The sequence below is a fragment of the Heterocephalus glaber genome, unplaced genomic scaffold (assembly GCF_053883595.1).
Source record: "Heterocephalus glaber isolate CG9 unplaced genomic scaffold, H.glaber_assembly_v1.0 deba00001594, whole genome shotgun sequence".
Taxonomy (NCBI): Eukaryota; Metazoa; Chordata; class Mammalia; order Rodentia; family Bathyergidae; genus Heterocephalus; species Heterocephalus glaber.
In genome coordinates, this window is record NW_028258369.1 from 2,918,751 (window position 1) to 2,937,297 (window position 18,547).

The window sequence follows — 18,547 nt, forward strand, 5'->3', positions numbered from 1 at the left end:
ACCAGCATCTGAATGATTACTTTGTATCACTTCTTAGTTTGAGAAGATGAAACAGGTTGACAAAATAATATAGGTTTGACCCAGAGGTATATATTAGAAACAATTGTAAAAGTTCATTTGGCAAGTCTACAACATTAATTGCATAAAAAGTCTAGCCATAATATACTTTCTGTTAGCTTTTTTATTAGTATATGCTTGCAGTACATAATGTTTACATATCTTGTGGGGTATTGGTAACAAAGTCAACTATAAAAAGATAAAATTAGATATTTTGGGCATTTCTGTCAAGCTTTAGCAAAAAATCAACCTTATGAATCATTAGAGGAAAGCAAATTTTATTATGTATATTCATGAACAAAAAAATATATATGAGTCCAAAATGTGCACTCGTTAATACAATTAAAAAAAAATCAGTACAGTACAATTCCCAAAGGATTTGCTCTACCTCTGGACTGAGTACAGCAAGGTGCTTTCTTCTGCCTGCGTTGTGAAAATTAAATCCTGATTCATTAATGAATTTTGTCCTTCTTTCCAGAGCAGCCGATACCTTTTAGAGTAGACAGTAATTTATAAATACCGATATTAAACAGTGCTGAATGAAATATCTAAAAACCATTTTGGGCCAAGAAAAATGTTATTAAAGTGTTAAAGTCAGTATCAGCACGTAAAGTTTTATCATAAAGGTACAAAATAAAAGATGCTATATTAAAGAGTACATGCGAGTGAATTTCTGAAAATAAGTTCCAGAAAAGAGTTCAGAAGTTTTATTTTTAGAGGAGCAAGTTAACTGGGTTGATTTTTCTTGGAATCATTTAAGTTGAAAAACATTTTTTTTACCTATTTTGAAGATTTTAAAGTTAATGTTAATGTAGGCCCTTAGATTCTCCATGTAGACAGGTGGTATCATTTTCTGTATGATTTTATTCTGTATTTAAAAATACCACCATACTTGTTTTGTACTTGTGATATTTATACTGAACTATAAAATTCAGGAATTAAAATATGATCTTGTAACTCTTAAGAATAAAAGAAACCAATCAAATTTACTATTCTGCCAATAGGAGACACAACTTATGCAAAACTAAGAGACTGCTTTGTAAAACCTAGAGAGATTATATTCCTAAAACAACAAGCAATAATTTCATCAGATATAAAGTCTGTTAAAGTACTGACATGACCTCAGGAAATATAATTACACGTTGCCGGGGACAAAACACCACAAGGAAACTGCATTTTCACACTTCTCAAGCACTACTAGTTAAATTTTTTAACGAGATTATTTATGTTGTGATTGTATGTCAGAAAAGGTAGTTTGTTAGAGAAGTTTTTTGTGTTTTCCTTCTTGCTAGACTGTCATGGGGACAGTTATTCATAATACAGCCATGTAGTTTGATTTTGAGAAAAATATATTGAAATATTCATTGTGGTAGATGCTTCCACAGTTCTTTAACAGCACAGCTATTTACAACTAGACCAAAAGAAATTTTCAGTTTTGATATTTCCTTTGTGTTCTTTTCCTATCTGCTAGTTTAATCTGACACAAAAATGGGCACTATTCAAGGAAATAAAAGAATATGTACATTTCTTTCTATATTTTTCCAAATGAGTTTGTAAGGGAAGACTAAAAACAGATATGTCTAAGGTAAAGTGAATGTAAATAAAATGTGAAGATGAAAGGTAAGCATTCTATTGAGCTCTGTAACCTCTGTGAGCCCTTTTCTAGTTTCAGCTACTTAAGGGAACCAGCATGACAAGTGAAATGGTGAAAAGGCAAATTGCCTGTCACATGGCATAACCCACTATTTAAGGGAACATTTAAGAGTGCAACAAATCACAGAAGAGCAATCCTTACTGTCTACACACTGAGTGAAAAGTTGACCAAAATGTTCAGTTGGTCTATCTGCATTGTGTGTAGATACCATATCAAGAATGTTTAATTTCATCTTTAAGTTTTTTAGAAACAATTGAAAGGACCCTTAAGTCGGTTATTAATGTTATACAAAGAAGAAACAATTTGAAATTGCCCTGTATTTACTATAAAATCCAGGCAGGCATTTTTGGCAAAATGCCCTGGATTCATCAAGTTTTTGACTTTAATACATAACTACAGTAATTGTTATGGCTTAGTGACTTTCTAAGCATACCAGAGAGGGGAGGGTAATATAATAGATTAAGTAAACTTCATATTCAGACATCCCTTGATGATGATGGAAACTCTGACACAATTCCATGACCATTTAACATTTTCTATGAATATTTACTTATTTTCTCCACTATTTGCAACTTTCCATCTTGTCATAAAAAATTAGACACTGTATGTCAATTACCCATAACATATTTAGTACTCAAAGAGTAGCTTTTAAAATGCACTATCAAGCTGGGTGTGGTGACACACACTTATAATCTAAGCATTCTAGGGGGTTGAGGTAGCAGGGTCATGAGTTCAAGCCCAGCCTGGGCAACTTTAGCGACTTAGTGAGACCTCATCTCAAAAATCATAAAAAAGACCCAAGGATGTAACACAGAGCTAAGGCCCTGGATTCAATCCCCAGTAGTACAAAATGAACAAAATTAAAAAGCAAATAAAGTCATTATTAGCAGCAGAATTTTTTTCCAAATGAATATAAGGGACAAATGTAGCTATACCCACTTATAGCACTAGCTGTGCTCATAAATTTGTAGTAATTATTCTGGATCAAACTGATAGCAATAAATAAATTAAAAAATGAGTTCAATTCTGATTGGCAAAGTCTGCATGTATACTCTTTGTCCTGCTGAGGCACAACTGAAGTAAGAAAAGAAAGACTCCATAGGAAGACATTTGGGTGGACTGATATCTGGCAGGTTAACCAAGAAAGGAAAGAGAAGTAAGAAGAGAGATGGGAAGGAATTGAAGATTACAAAAAGTGCCAGATCATTAGGTCTCCATGCCTCATCCAAGAAGGCAGAGCAGTCTACTAGAATGTATCCTTAAGTAACAAAACAAGTGTCCTTTCCCTGAAACAATTGAAATAATAGAGGAAGCTGAGGACCTTGTTACGGATATTGTTGCCTCAGAGTTAAGCCTTTTTCTTTAGGATTGCTATAGTTTGAATATGTAATGTTCCTCTAAAGGCCTATGTATTAAAAGTCTTGGTCCTCAGCTTAGCACTATTGGTAGGTGGTGGAAACTGTAAGAGATAGAGCATAGTTGGAGAGCTTTAGGTTATTGGGGATGTGCCCTTGAAGGGGATAGTGTGAGACACCAGTTCCTTCTTCCTCTCATCTGCTTTCTGACTCTGAGATGAGAAGTTCTGCTCTACCACATGCTACCCCTATGATATGCTGCTTTGGCACGGGTCTAAAAGCCACAAGGCTAAGCAATAGGGCCTAGTAATCATGGACTGAGACATCTGAAACTGTGATCCAAAATAAAGTTTTTATCTTTCTAAATTGTCACAGGAATTTGTCATAATAATCAGAACTAATACCAAAATGTTGGTTAATCTGAGATCCTGAAAGTTTACCACCCCTAATGTAGAAGTCACAGTATTCGAGGGAGAGAGACATGCTAATAATGCCTGGCTCCCACCCAAAAGGTACAATCCCAAACATACACATGAAAGAAAGTCTTCACAATGGGTCAGATCCTGGCCAAGAGGTATTGACATCAACCAAGGAATAAGGTTGATAATGCTAGCAGGTAAGCCTTCAGGTTCATAGTTTAGTTAGAATAAGTGGCCCTAGTCCTTGTTTTGGAGAGTCTGCTAAAGAGTATTCAAATCCAATCTACTTGTTTGTCTTGGGGGCATGACATTAGTATCCTCCATGGTATGACTAAGAGTGGAGCTGGAGATGACATACAGAGTGATGTGACACATGTGTGTTCATGTAGGGGTGAAGAGGTTGGGGATGTGGGGTTTGTGTGTGTAGTAGTGGAAGAGCTGAAGCTAGGATCATCCCTACCACTTCTGATAGAACTCTTCATAAAGTAAAGGGTCAGAGCTATCTTAACAGGGATGGCAAAACAGTCACTTAAATTGAAGATACTTGTAACATTTTCAGACAGCTGCACCAGAATGTTTTCCTTGGCTGGGAAGATTTCTGAGGCAGTTCTGATAGACAAAGTTCAGTAGATCTCCTCCTTCCTTTGTACAATATTAGATACAGGATCATTGCTCTTCCTCCAAATATGTAATATCCAAGTGTTCCTTTCAAGTAAATATAACCTTAATATTTAGCTTTTTCAATCATACTATACACACATCCAAACTTCTTATATACGATAAGAATTAAGTCTGAATATCACACTCCCTGATTTTACCAGGCTGCTGCTCACAGGGAATACCAATCAGGTTGGCATGGGGAAAGAAATATGCATCATGCTTAGGAATGGTCAGGACGTAATTGCTAAATTATGTCCCCTCAAAAATCATATGTTGAAGTCTTACTCCCTCAAAACCTCAGAATGTGACTGTATTTTGTTAGTCTTTAAAGAAATAATTAGCCAGGCGTGGTGGCGCATGCCTGTAATCCCAGCACTCGGGAGGCAGAGGCAAGAGGATTGCCGTGAATTTGAGGCCAGCCCAGGCTACACAGTGAGTTTAAGGCCAGACAGCCTGAACTATATAGCAAGACCCTGTCTCAAAAAACCATTAAAAAAAGATAAGTTAAAGTGAGGTCATTGACATGAGTCTTAATCCATCATGACTGGTATCTGTAAGTGAAGATCAGGACACAGATACACATAGAGGGAAGGCAATGCAAACTGAAAGGGAGAAGGAGGTCATCTACAAAGAAAGGACAGAGGTCTTAGAGTAAAGCAATCCTGTGGACATCTTGATCGCAGACTTCCCACATTCAGAACTGTGAGGAAATTATTGTCTGTTGTTTAAACTATCAGCATACAACAATTTGTTCCAGCAGGACAGCAAGCTAATACAACCACATGATAGGAAATAATTTAGTGAGAATTGAAAAAGACATACCCTGTAAATATCACACAGTTTTAATGAGGTATGACAAGACCTATTCCATATTGAGCACAAATTATATGTCAAGCACACAGTCCCAGGCAGAATACCTACATTATTTCTAATTTCACAACGAGCCCACAAGGTAAGTATAGTGCCCATGAGAATGTACCTTACAGAGAGGGAGTATAATCAAATAAAGACCCCAACCACTGTGCTCTGGATATAGGTATCAGTCGAGGCTGAGCCTCCCTATGGGCACCTGGGGAGGGGTCTGTTTAGTCCATATAGTCCTTCGTGCCATGAGTTAATTAATTCCCCAATAAGAGCAACACATAGAGACAATCATCAGCATCAGGGAAGCATCAAAACATCAGGGCTAGAACAGCAGCTCCAGAGCTCAAGAGCTGCTTATCTTTATTCCTTCAGCATCACAGCAAACACAGCTACTAAAAGGTTACAGTGTTCTTTAGTTCATAGCAATTATAGTGTCTTATCAGCTTACTGGGACATGGTGAGATGAAACATCTACTGCATAACCTTGTCCATGCTGCACATGTGTAGTTTAAGTATGTTTAACTGTGGACTATTATGCACATGTCCCTAAGAGAGGAGACACATCCTTAAGTGTCCTCAGGTGCACCTATGTCTCCCTGGCTTTGAGTATAATCAGAAGTGGAACCCCACAATAGGATACCAAGTAATCCAAATAAGCAAAGTAATCCAAAAAGAAATATTATAGCTCCCAACCTGCTAGATATCTGAAACGTGAGTTCTTGTTCTCAAAATCAAAGAATGAATTCTAGGTAAGAGTAAGGAATATTTATTGAGGGAAAGACAGCTCCTGCCCGAGAGGGACAGGAGGGAACACCCGGAAAGTAGGTTGCCTAACCACCCCACTTTCGAAAGGTGTTTTATTGAGCAAAGCCATGAGGTGAGAAGGGTACAAGGTGGAACAAAACCACAGTCAACCAATAAGGTCCAATGGAAAATTACAAGGTGGGCATAAGGTGGGAATAAACCATGATCAACCAATGAGATTACAATTACAATTACAGTCGCCCAGGTAATATTGATTAAATGGAGATCAAATGGGAAAACAAGTCACGAAGCAAGTGTACACAGAATGAACAAGGAGTTTCCAGAAAGGAAATGGTCTAGGGAGATTTTAGTCCCCACTTAAAGTGATTGATGCCTATTTAGAATATCAGTCACTTCTATTCATCTCTAGGGGAAGTATCAGAGTAAAGTAGTTTCTCTCTTTTAATAATGCTGACCTTTAGTGAATGTGTCTCCATTGTCTTTCATATTGACTACTCCAGGGCTGGCCCTGTCTAACTGCCTATAAGATATCTAGCCCTATCTAACTAACTTATCTGTCTACAATACCCTGAAATCATTGCCTTGTTGTCTCCCAGGTCATGCTTCCTAGGAGCTGCTCTAAGCCATTTATTGGTGGGCTCACTAAAACAGGAGTATTCCTCAGAGATAAAGGAGACTTGCTTTAGGACTTTCTGAAAGCCTTCCAGAACTTTCTTTGGGCTTAATGGTGATCTACAATGTTCCTTTTTATGCATATGTATCTAATTTATTTCACTTAACATTATGGCCTACAGAGGAATCCATTTTCCTACAAATGACTCAATTTTATCCTTTTTTCATGACAGATTAATACTCCATTGTGTATGAATATCACATTTTCTTTATCTATTCATCTGTTGATGAACATATAGGCCACTTACAAGATTTAGCTATTATAAATTGTGATGCTATAAACATGGGTATTCATGTATCAATGCAATATGTCTAACTCCTTTGGGAAGATACCTTGAAGGGGAATACCTGGATCAAATGGAATTTCTATTTTTAGTTTTCTGAGAAATCCCCATATTGATTTTCATAATGGTTGTACTACTTCACATTCCAACCAACAATGTAGAAGTGTTTCTTTTTCCCCGCAGCCTCTCCAGTATTTCTTATTGGGAAAACTGGCTATTCACATACAGAAGATTGAACCTAGACCTGTATCTCCCACCATGTTCTAAAATAAAATAAAAATGGATTTAAAAATCTAAATGTTGAAACACAAATACTTAATCTGCTGGAAGGTAAAACTAATGAAGACATAGGCATAGGCAAGGAGTTTCTGAGCAGAACCCCATCTACATAGGAAATAACATCAAGACAAAGCCTCATTATAGATTAGAATGGGCTCTGTTGATTGGTGTCTAACATTGGGCAGTGTGGCTAAAGTTGAGACACAGGTCACACTTCCATCACAGTAAATGTATTACAGTGGTGACAATGAGACCTGTAACATTTTGCTCAAGAATAATGAAAAATGTTGACTTTCAATATTAGAAATAAATGATTAAGGAATAATACAGAATCTAGATCATGTGCCACAATACCAATACTATGTACAATTCAAATTCTAGGCTCCTAAAGTGAAAATTGCTGGAAGAAATTTGGGTATAAGATAAGATCCCAGGAGTTTTGAAGTTGTCACTGTAGATAATTCCAGTGCAGATAATAAAACTGCAGGCAGATAGGATGACTAGATTAAGCATCAGTTCTATGAAAAAGGGCTATTTTGAAGACAAAGAACCTCATTAAAGTGACCTTGCTGAGTACTGAAGGAATCACATGTGAAATTCCTTAAATAAAAATTTATTTAATTTTTGTTACAAAATAAGTCAAGAATCAACAATTGACATAACATCAAATTAAAAAGCTTTTGCACAGCAAAGGAAACAACCGACAGAGTGAAGAGACAACCCACAGGATAGGAACAAATTTTTGCCAGCTATTTCTTTCTTTTTTTTTTTATGGTTGGAAATCAAAGTGAAAAGTTATAAAGAATGTAAAATTTCCATTCTACAATGATCCCTGGGTAACAGTAAGTGTGACAGATTTCTAAGAACTTGTTTTTCTTTACCCAAACATTTAAAAATATGCACCAATAAAGATAAAACATATACAAATTGTGTTAATAAGTGAACAGTGAACGGTAGCAATATTTGGGCAAATTGGTCATAAAAAATTGAATTTTCTCTTTCCATAAACTCATCTTGTGAATGGTTTTAAGTAGTAAGTTATTTTTACTACACCTCTTAAAATAATGTCCCATCAAGAACCATGATAATTATTAAGAACTCTACTATTAAATGGCCTATCTGATTCTAAATGATTCTCTATACATACACAAAATCATTCTTTTTCTTTAACTTAAAAATGCTGTCCAAATGAATACAATCACATGAAAAAGATTGAAATTATTTTTTGTATCTATACTATCTGGTACATAAAACGTATATGCCTTTTAACATGACTCTCCTCTCACCTTTGTAAAATGATGTAGAAGTAATTTGTACATCCAAATCTGACAAATATTAGTCACATAGAATAGCATGGTTTTTTCTGCTCAATTATTTTTCTTAATATTGACCACAAATTTTCATATTGACACTGATGGGTGCTAGATAGGATGAAATTTTTAAAATACTGTATGTGGATGTTTGAAAAACATTACTTTAAGATGCCAATTAAAAAACATTTGTCATTGTTTGACTATCTGAAATATATGTAATTTTCTGCTTTTTTGAAGCTATTTTTTAAAATTAATTATAGCCATTGTTTATAAAAGTGTTGCATTGAAAGACAACAATAAGAATATTATACTATAGCTGGGCATGGTGGTGCATTCCTGTAATTCCAGGACTCAGGAGGCTGTGGCAGGAGGATTGCCTTGAGTTCAGGTCCACTCAGGGCTCCATAGTGAGTTCAAGGCCAGCCTGAACTACACAGCAAGACCCACAGAGAGAGAAAGAGAGAGAGAGAGAGAGAGAGAGAGAGAGAGAGAGAGAGAGAGAGAGAGAGAGAGAATACTATACTAGTAATATGAGCAAGAAGTAAATTACTTTTCTAATTTTTACTTCTATTCCTAAATTGCTAAAGAAGCTCAAATCTGTTAAATAGATTCTCATTTTTCCTACCTTCCATTTTTTCCCCCCATTAAGTTCATTGGTACATTTTAGGTATAAAATACATTTACATACATCATTGGGATCTTGTACCATTACATGAGTATCTTGGTTCTTTTTTTTTCCCCCTTCCCCTGCCCTCCCTTCACCCCCTCCACCCTTCCCTATTTTCAAAGACTTTGTTTCCATTTTTTTCCTTTTCTCATAGTTTTTCTTTTCCCTTCTTTCCTTTCCCCTACCCCTCCCACTTCCCCTGCTCCTTTAGACCTCTACATCCTATTACACAATATCGATTATACATTTTTTAAAATTACAATATCAAGATCTAGGAGACATTACCACAGATTTTACAGTATTTAAAAGGATATAGAAAGCATATTTCAAAATTCTGTTTTAAAATAAATCTGACAACTTCTAAGAGGTAACTTGGAAGACAAATTAATGAAACTAACTCTGGGGGAAATATAAAATTTGAATAGCACCTATTAAGGAACATATATTCCTAGCTTAAAAACCTACCTATATGACAACAACAGGCTCGTATACATTTTAACTGATAAATTATATCAAACATTTAAAGCAGAAAAAAAAAGGAACACTTCTCCCCTCATTTTAGGAAATCAACATTGTGCTAATCCCAAAACTGAATAAAGATAATAGAAGAAAAAAGTATGAACATAGATAGAAATTTGTTTAACAAAACAAACTATTAGAAGTCAGATCTGGCAGTATGTAGAAAGAGGTTTTATTATAGGGATGGCAGTGTTGGTTCAGCATGGAAGATCCACCCCCAAAAGTCATCATTTTATCAGAGGAAAGAAAAAAGCCATATGATCCTGTCACTAGTTGGAGGAAAAGTATTGGACTAAATTCCACAGCTGTTCATGGTAAAAGCTATCAGGAGACTAGAAGTAGAACAGAAACTTCTCAACAGATTAAAGACATGTACTCCATACTTCCAGCGAGAACGCCTTATATGAATGGAGAAGATACAATGCTTTCTCCTTAAGGTGGGGAACAAGGGCAGATATGCTTACTCTTCATCTGTCCATTAAACTTTGAAACATAGGCCCAAACCAAAATGGTCTGCCAGCTATTTCTTACAGAACAATATCTAGAATATGTAAAGAATTAAAAAAATTAGATCCCCAAAAATAAAAGACCCAATCAAAAAATGGGCAAATAAAATGAGTAGACAATTCTCAGAAGTAGAAATGGCCAATAAATACATGAAAAAATTTTCAACATCTCTGGCCATTAGAGAAATGCAAATTAAAACCACAGTGAGATTCCATCTTACTCCAGAAAAAATGGCTATCATCAAGAAATCAAATAAAAACAAATGTAGGATGTTTCCACCATAGCTTTACTTCTTGCCTCCAATTGGACTTAATTGGACTCAAGAGTTCCTGATGGCCCTATGCCTCTCTCAGCCACCTCCAGCTCACTCCCTTTGCCTCTCCCTGGCATTTTTCCCTAACACAATCATTGCATGCTAAATCCTCAACTGAGGGCTGCTTCTGGGAGAACCTGGAGAAACACAGTGTGTATCGATTCTGTTTTTCAGAAGAAACAGAGGCACACAGAAGTGTGTGCCCAGAATTACATAACTATTACTAGTGTGAATGTATTCAGCTATAATTTCATCTGATTGCATAGTTTTTTCCGCCACATATAACATGTCTTAAAATCTATATTAAAAATGTTAAAACTACTATATCCACTTCCCTTTTATATTTATTAATAATAAAGTAGAAATATGAAATCAATCTATAAGGAAAATCCAAGAATAAAAATAGTAACAATGCTCATCTTTTGGGTTTACCCACGCATCCAAAGGTAATGTTAAACTCACACTGCTTGAATTCTCCTCCACAAAACACAGTATTTTGCCAACTATTGTCATCACACATACCATAGGAGTCGCTAAAGGAGTAGATAGTGAAAGTTTTACTCTTGTCTCTGAATTGAAAAGAAGTAAAATAGCTGATTTTTATTACATTCCAAGCACTGTGCTAAATACTATATATAGGGTAGGATATTTTAATAATAACAAAGGAGGCCCAGGTTGTTATTTCTGCTTAGGTGTTTCCCATGTAAGAATTTAGCTAAATATTTGAGGAAAAATTTAGGAATAAGGGTCTACTTAATTTCCTCAGATTATTTCAGCCCTGCTGTGGCTAGAAATAGAAATTATATACCATTTTATAAATGTGGAAATTAAATATCTTGTATTTCTGAGTGTGTTAACTAACTTTCCTAGTCACTAGACATGTATCAACTCATGTTCCTTGCTAGCTTTCCATTGGATTGTTTCAGTATTTGTTTTCCTTTTCCCTTTATTGCGTTGAAAGTTATTCTTTTTGTTCTAAATTGGCAGTTAGTTACCTTCAAATTCTAACATACATACTTCATCTTACACAGCCTGAATTTAATTATTTTAAATTTTATCTGATAAATAAAACACAAATATTGAACATATTAATGGAGCATCATGTAATGTTTGATACATGTATACATTGTGTAACATTTCAGTCAGATGAAACATTTATCTCTTTAAACATTCAGCAATTTTTTTGTGGTGAAAACTTTCAAAGCTTTTTCTTCTAGCTTTTTGAAATGTACAGGACACAATTGTGATCTAGAGTCATCATACTGTGCAATAGTACCCCAGAGCTTCTTGTTCCTATCTAACTGCAACTTAATATTTATTGATCAAAATTTTTGTGTCCTTTTCTCTCTCCACTATCCCTGACCTCTGGTAAACATTCTACCCTCAACTTTGATAAGACTTACTTTTAGATTCCATATAAGAATGAGCTTGGGCCGGGGATTTAGCTCAGTGTTTCCGGCGCCTGCCTCGCAAGCCCAAGGTCCCAAGTTTGATCCCCGTTACCAGAAAAAAAAAAAAATTATGAGTTTTTGCAAGACTTGTGTTTATGTACCTTAATTAATTCACTTAACACAATGATTTCCAGTTCTATTCATGTTGTCAAAAGGACAGGATTCCACTCCTTATGGATGAATAATATTCCATTTGTATATGTCCCACATTTTGCTTATCCATTCATCATGCGATGGACAGCTAGGTTGTTTGCACTTCTTGGCAATTGTGAATAGTGCTGCAATGAATGACAAAGTGTAAATGTCCCTTTGATGTACTGATTTTATATCCTTTGGATAAATGTCTAGTCATGGGATTGCCAAATCTCATTTTTAATCTGGTTCTGTTTGCACCTTTTTTAAATCTTTTGAGGATCCTCCATGCTGTTTTCCATAATTATTAACTAACTTACACTTCCACCAACAGTAGCCAAGGGTTTCCTTTTCTCTGCCTCCTTGCCAGCACTTGTTATCTTTTGTGTTTTTATTTTAGTCATTCTTACTGGAGTGAAGTGGTAACTTATTGTGGGTTTGATTGATACTGCCCTGATGTTTAGAGATGTTGAGAATTTTTTTCATGTAACTCTTGACAATTTGTATGTATTTTCTTTCTTTTCTTTTTCTTTTTTTTTTTTTTTTGTACCAGGGATCGAACTCGTGACCTTGCGTTGCAATGCAGGCTGTGGAACCACTGAGCTAAATCCCCGGGTCTCGATTTCTATGTATTTTCTTGAAATAATGAGTATATCTATTGCACATTTTCAAAGCTGGTTATTTGTTTTGCTGTTGTTGTTATTTCCTTTTGGAATTCCTTATATATTTATGGATATCAAACCCTTGCCGGATATGTATATTGCAAATATCTTCTCTCATTTTATAGACTATTTCTGCACTCTGTTATTCATATCCTTTGCTGTGCAGAAAATTGTAATTTTCAGTCATCTCACGTATCTATTTTTGCTTTCATTTTCTGTGCTTTTGAGGTGTTATCCAAAAAATCCTTGCCAATTTCAACATCCTGGGGTGTTTCCCCTGTGTTTTCTTCTAGTATTTTTATAGTGTTGGGTCTTACATTTAAGTCTTTAATACATCTTGAATTCAATTTTGCAATTCGTGAAAGATAGTGATGGATCTACCTTCATTCTCTGCATATGGATACCGAATTTTCCCAACATAATTTATTGAAAAGATGGTCCTTTCTCCAAACATGTTCATAGTGCCTTTGTTGAAAATCAGTTGGCTGTAAAGGATAGGGCTGATTTCTAGGCTCCTTATTCTGTTCCATTTGTCTATGTGTCTGCTTTCATGCTAATATCATGCTAAAGAGATTGAATTTGATTTATCAGCACAGCTTTTCCTTGGATAATACAGGAAATTATTTTACATCTGTGACCTTTCTTTTGTGTTCAATGTGATTTGATAATTGAATGTATTTAATATATCTACCCATTTTTAGTGGAAAAATTTTCGTCTTTAAACTGGTGGAACCAGAGACAAACAAAATTTGAGATATATTTATCTTCTACTCCAATGACTAATATAAGCAATTATGTGGTTACTATTTGGAGAAAACTATAGAAAAGTATTTCTATTAGACTGTTACTATAGAAACCTTTTGAAAAAGAAAGAGACATGTGAATGGGATAAGGAGCCTAGTAATCTACCCAATAATATTAGAATATATATACTGTACACATTTTCAAACATTTCACACAGAATCCCTTTAATATAGAGTGTTTTACTCTATCACATCTGACAAATGGTAAACCTACATTTCGGTGAGTATTCAAATATTATGAAATATCAAAAATGGTAGATACATTTAATACCTAAAATGAAATATTGTGTAAAGAAGCACTCATAGTTTTCTCAGATTTGAGGATTATACTTTAAATGTGATAAAATTTTATATGATTTCTATTGGCACTAAACAATAGGATGCTTTAAATGTATGATATATAACAAGAAATCACACTATATTACAGTCTAAAAATGCACCAGTTTCCTTTTGATTAACACATTTTAAATAAATGTATTGTATATGATAGTTTTATATGTCTTCATTAATATATTCAATATAGATGAAAAGTCTAAAATATTAGTATATATGCTGCCGAAGCAAGTGCATAAAATACTAGTATTTAGAATTCCTAGGTTTGTGTCATTGTTGAAGAACTTTCTACCTATTAGTCTTTAGGTTATTCACATAGCCTCTGAACCTTAGGGTATTTATCTATAAAAAGATGCCAAATTTATAAATAATAAGTAGATAAAATTATAAAATGTTAAAACCCTATGGTGATATTAATGAATATTATCTACTTAATCTGACATTTTAATGATTTCTCTTTTAAACCTAGCAACTAGTGAAGTTTCATTATTATTTCTCAAATAAAATATGATATCAGGGTATACTGATACATAACACTATATTGATTCCCTGAAATTAGACTATAGACAACAATTTATAATTCATATTTTTACAAAGTATTCGACTGAGATGTAAGATAATTGGTATAATTTTCTTGCTTTTGTCCTGTTTCTCTTTGAATTTGAGAAATGGTAATATATGAATATAGTATTACTGTAAAAATACTTACTAATAAGATTAAAATCCACTTTCAGTATTACCTGAAATGTAAGATCTATCATCAATACATTTTTCTCAGGATCTCATCCTCATTAGTTTGAAATACATGAATTTGATGTACAGTGGATCTATATAAATATACACATAGCAAATTCATGCTATACTTGTGTGTATATTTACATAAAATGTTTACTTTGCTATATAACATTAGTAGATATTTACTCTTGATCTTATCCATTTTTTTATCATGCTCCTTGAGAAGTATTCTAAATTTTTAATGGGAAATTCAACCTCCAGTACTGAAGAAAGCAGTTTGACTCTACAGCAGGCTGAAAACATATTCATGTCCTAATCTTTGGAATCTGTGAGTGTTATATGAAATGAAAAGTCTTTGCAGATGTAATCAACTTGAGGATTTTTACATGAGAAGATTAGCCCAGATTATACATGTAGGTCCAAAACGAAATTATGTGCATCTTTGTAACAAGAGGGCAAGGGGAGATTCAGTGCACACATGAAGGAGAACACAATGTGGATATGGAGCACAAGGAGATTCGAAATTGTATCCTTGAAGACTGCAGTGTATTAACCACAAGTCAAGGAATGCACGAGAAGGTGGAAGAGGCAAGTGACAGATTCACCCCTAGAGTCTAGAACAGTGAACCAAGTTTCTGCCTTACTATGGAGCTAAAAGCAATGAAGACAACTTACCATGGGCTGAAACCTCTGAAATTGTGAGCCTAACTAAATTTGTCCTCCTTTAAGTAACAGAAAGCTATGACATAGATGATATTTATAATTTTGCTCCGGTGGAGAAAATAACCCTAAAAGTTAGTTTTCCATATAATATATTAAACAGCTTTGTCTCAAACTTAGCAGCTCTATTTCAGATGAGTTTATTAAACTAACAACATAACCACCCTTGAATTTTTATTTGGACCAGCTTTTCCATCTACTGTCTCCTTCATTATTTACCTCATTATTGAGTTAAATAGATATTTGACATGTATTAATTTTATAACTTTAACTTTTGAAAGTTATTCTTGTGTAATACCTGTCCTGTGTATGAAAAACCAAAATATTTTATGCATTTGGTTGAAATTGTAGCATGTGCTTTATACTTGTGGGTACAAGGATTAAAGGAGTAAATATGCCCTGTGGATGTATTTTGTTACAAAGATGCTTAATATGCAATTGATCTAAGTAAAGTTTTACATTATAAATTTTTATAATTATTAAAAGGTAAAGTTTATGCAAATTATACTTCCTAATGAAATAAAATTTGACAGAGATTAATTTTATATAATATCTAACAGCAAACATTATTTTTCATTAATGGAAAATATTGAGCATTTTATAAGAAATGAAACTTGAATACAAAAGAAATAACGAATTCATATTATGATTTGGTAAGATAGATTTTAACTTCATTATCAGAAGTCTATATTAAATATTAAAGAAATGTCATGAAACTTTTATCCTTAAATTTTGTCCGATGTGTCTTGAAATATATTCATATGAAACTTTCCAGCTCAATATGACAGTAGGAGGATCACTAGCCAACACTACTATTGGAAAGTGATTTTCTTTCTTGCTAATGACTTGCACTTAGAGATGAGTATTGAAAAAGCTGAAAAGAGTTGCTCATGTTTTATATACATGGAAAAACATGATTTTAAGCATTTGGTACTTCTTACTAAATGTATCTACTTTTTTTCATAGAACTCTTCTCCAATATGGGTGTGCTCATTAACAATAGTATAATGGAGGAAATTCATTAGAAGACAAATAATCATTATTTTTACCATCCTACTTTACATACCATGTATGTGAAATCATAACATTTTATCATGGGGGGGGAAATATCAAATTGATAACAAATGGGTCATAACTGAAATAAATACAATACAAGAAAATACAGGAAACTACATATTTACAGTTCTTTGATTCAAGTTTAAACTTCTGTTGGTATGCTGGAGCTTTCATACCCTGAGGCAATGTTCCATAGTAGGGCTGGGATTGGGTGACATTTGTTAAGTAAATTCACAATATAATTCTACTGTGAACTCACAACTTTCTCAGTCAAATAAGTTTCAAATAAGTGTACAAATAGAAGATGACATGAGAATGTATGTCCTTTAAATTTTTCTATTTTTCCCTACCTCCTGATAAAGTTTGGCTAACCTTCAAGTATAGATGATCTCTAGATAGAACACAATTTTTTCAAAGTATTCAGCATGAGATTCAGAGTGGAAAAATACAAAAAAACAGAAATTTACAGGCATTTCTCAGACAAAGAAGTAGAAATAGCAAATAAACATATGAAAAAATGTTCAACATCACTGGTCATTTGAGAGATGCAAATGGAAACAATGCTGAGATTCCACCTCACTCCAGAAAGAATGGCTGCTATCATGAAATCAACCAATAACAAATGCTGGTGGGGCTGTGGGGAAAGAGGAACCCTGCTCCACTGCTGGTAGGAGTGTAGACTGGTGCAACCACTGTTTTTCAAATTTTTAAGATGATCATCACCTGAAATTCTTGATAGATTTTGCAAATCCACCACACTACTCCGGTGATTCTGATTCAGTAGGACCAGAATGGCACCCAGTAGTTTTAGCAGGTGCTCAGGTGATATTTGCAACATCTAAAACTAGGTACACCTGAGAAAATGCCTCCAGAATGTGTTTTTCAAATTTGGCTAAATGAGTGATTTAGGGATGCTAGAGAAAAAATACACAAAACTGATCAAATTTTCTAAGGAGTAGACCACAGGCGTCATTTAAACTACCACTGCTCATATGAATAACTGAGCTCATCTCTAGCTCCTGACAGATAAGTGAAAGAAACAACGTATAAGTCTAGAAGTGGGTAAAAGTAAATGATATTTTTAGTATATGATGTTGATGATATTTCAGTATAGTGAGTATAAATTATGTTGTTCAATTTAAAGTAGGGTAACTTTTGTAAAGAAAAATTAGACGTGACACATGTGGTAGACACCTCAATTAATGACTGACAAATTAAAAATTTTGTGAAAATTAAAATCCTTAGATATTTTAGTACAATATTTTAATCAAATTAAAAATTTGATGGTAAAATGTTAAAAATCCTCAATAATAGAGGACACTAAACTACTTCACATGGGCCAAATATTCCTACTGCCTGGTTTTATAAATAAAGATTTATTGGAACCCAGATACACAAATTTGTTTTTATATTGCCTGTGGCTCCTTTCTTTTGGTACTGGGAATCAAACTCAGGGCCCCAAGCACTTTGCCTCTGGGCTACATCCCAGCCCTGTGGTTCCTTTCTTGAGACGTTACGGGAGAGTTGAGTAGCAGTGTCAGAGACTGTATGGTAGGACTTGAAATATTTACTAGGCAGGCCTTTATAGAAAATGTTTGCTTACCTGTGTCTCGGATTTAGAGCAATCATAGGTCTTTTATGAGTTACTTTAGAAAGACCTACAGTACCTGTAGTTGAAGACTTGTTCCTCAAAAAGACACATGACTGATAGCTGTAGTTTATCCCTCAGTACAGTACTTCTTTTAAGAAGTGGGAGATATTCCTGGAAGGGCTCCTAGAGCAAGGGTTCCTACAGGGATCAGAGAGACACATAACAGTGTTTGATCTCTATAACACAAGAAGATACATGTTTATGAGACACATACTTGTGATTATAATTCTATTAGTGGTACATGAGTATATGAATATAATTCCATTGTCTAAATGTAAGAAAATTGACCAAATATAAGACATGGATTTCAAGTATGACCAACTTTTAAATGGTAATATAAAATTTGCAGGAAATATGCAGTCCAAATGAATGAAAAATAATCACTGCTGAAGCAAGCAATAAAGGCTTTACTTAAGTAGAAACTAATTTCTTATGTGGGAAGGCAGCATTGCTTAAAGAATTTCCAAGGGAAAAAATACAAAAATAGAAATTAAGGGAGAAATTCTCTCCCAATGTTTAGTTATTTGTAATGTGCTATTGGCTCAGGAATAGATAAATAACTGGAATAGATTAACATATGACAATTTAGCTTTCCATATCAAAGTGGGGAAAACAATAGATTTAGTTCACTATCCTTCAGTTTTGATTACATTATTTTGAGAAACAATTTATTCAA

General features: G+C 34.2%; 1 non-coding gene across 1 annotated transcript; it reads left to right on the forward strand.

Moving 5' to 3' along the window:
* Positions 1–7,140: 7,140 nt before the first annotated feature.
* Positions 7,141–7,274, forward strand: LOC147823240 (small nucleolar RNA SNORA1). The gene has a single exon (XR_015444170.1). It is a non-coding gene; the product is annotated as a small nucleolar RNA SNORA1 (small nucleolar RNA).
* Positions 7,275–18,547: the final 11,273 nt, after the last annotated feature.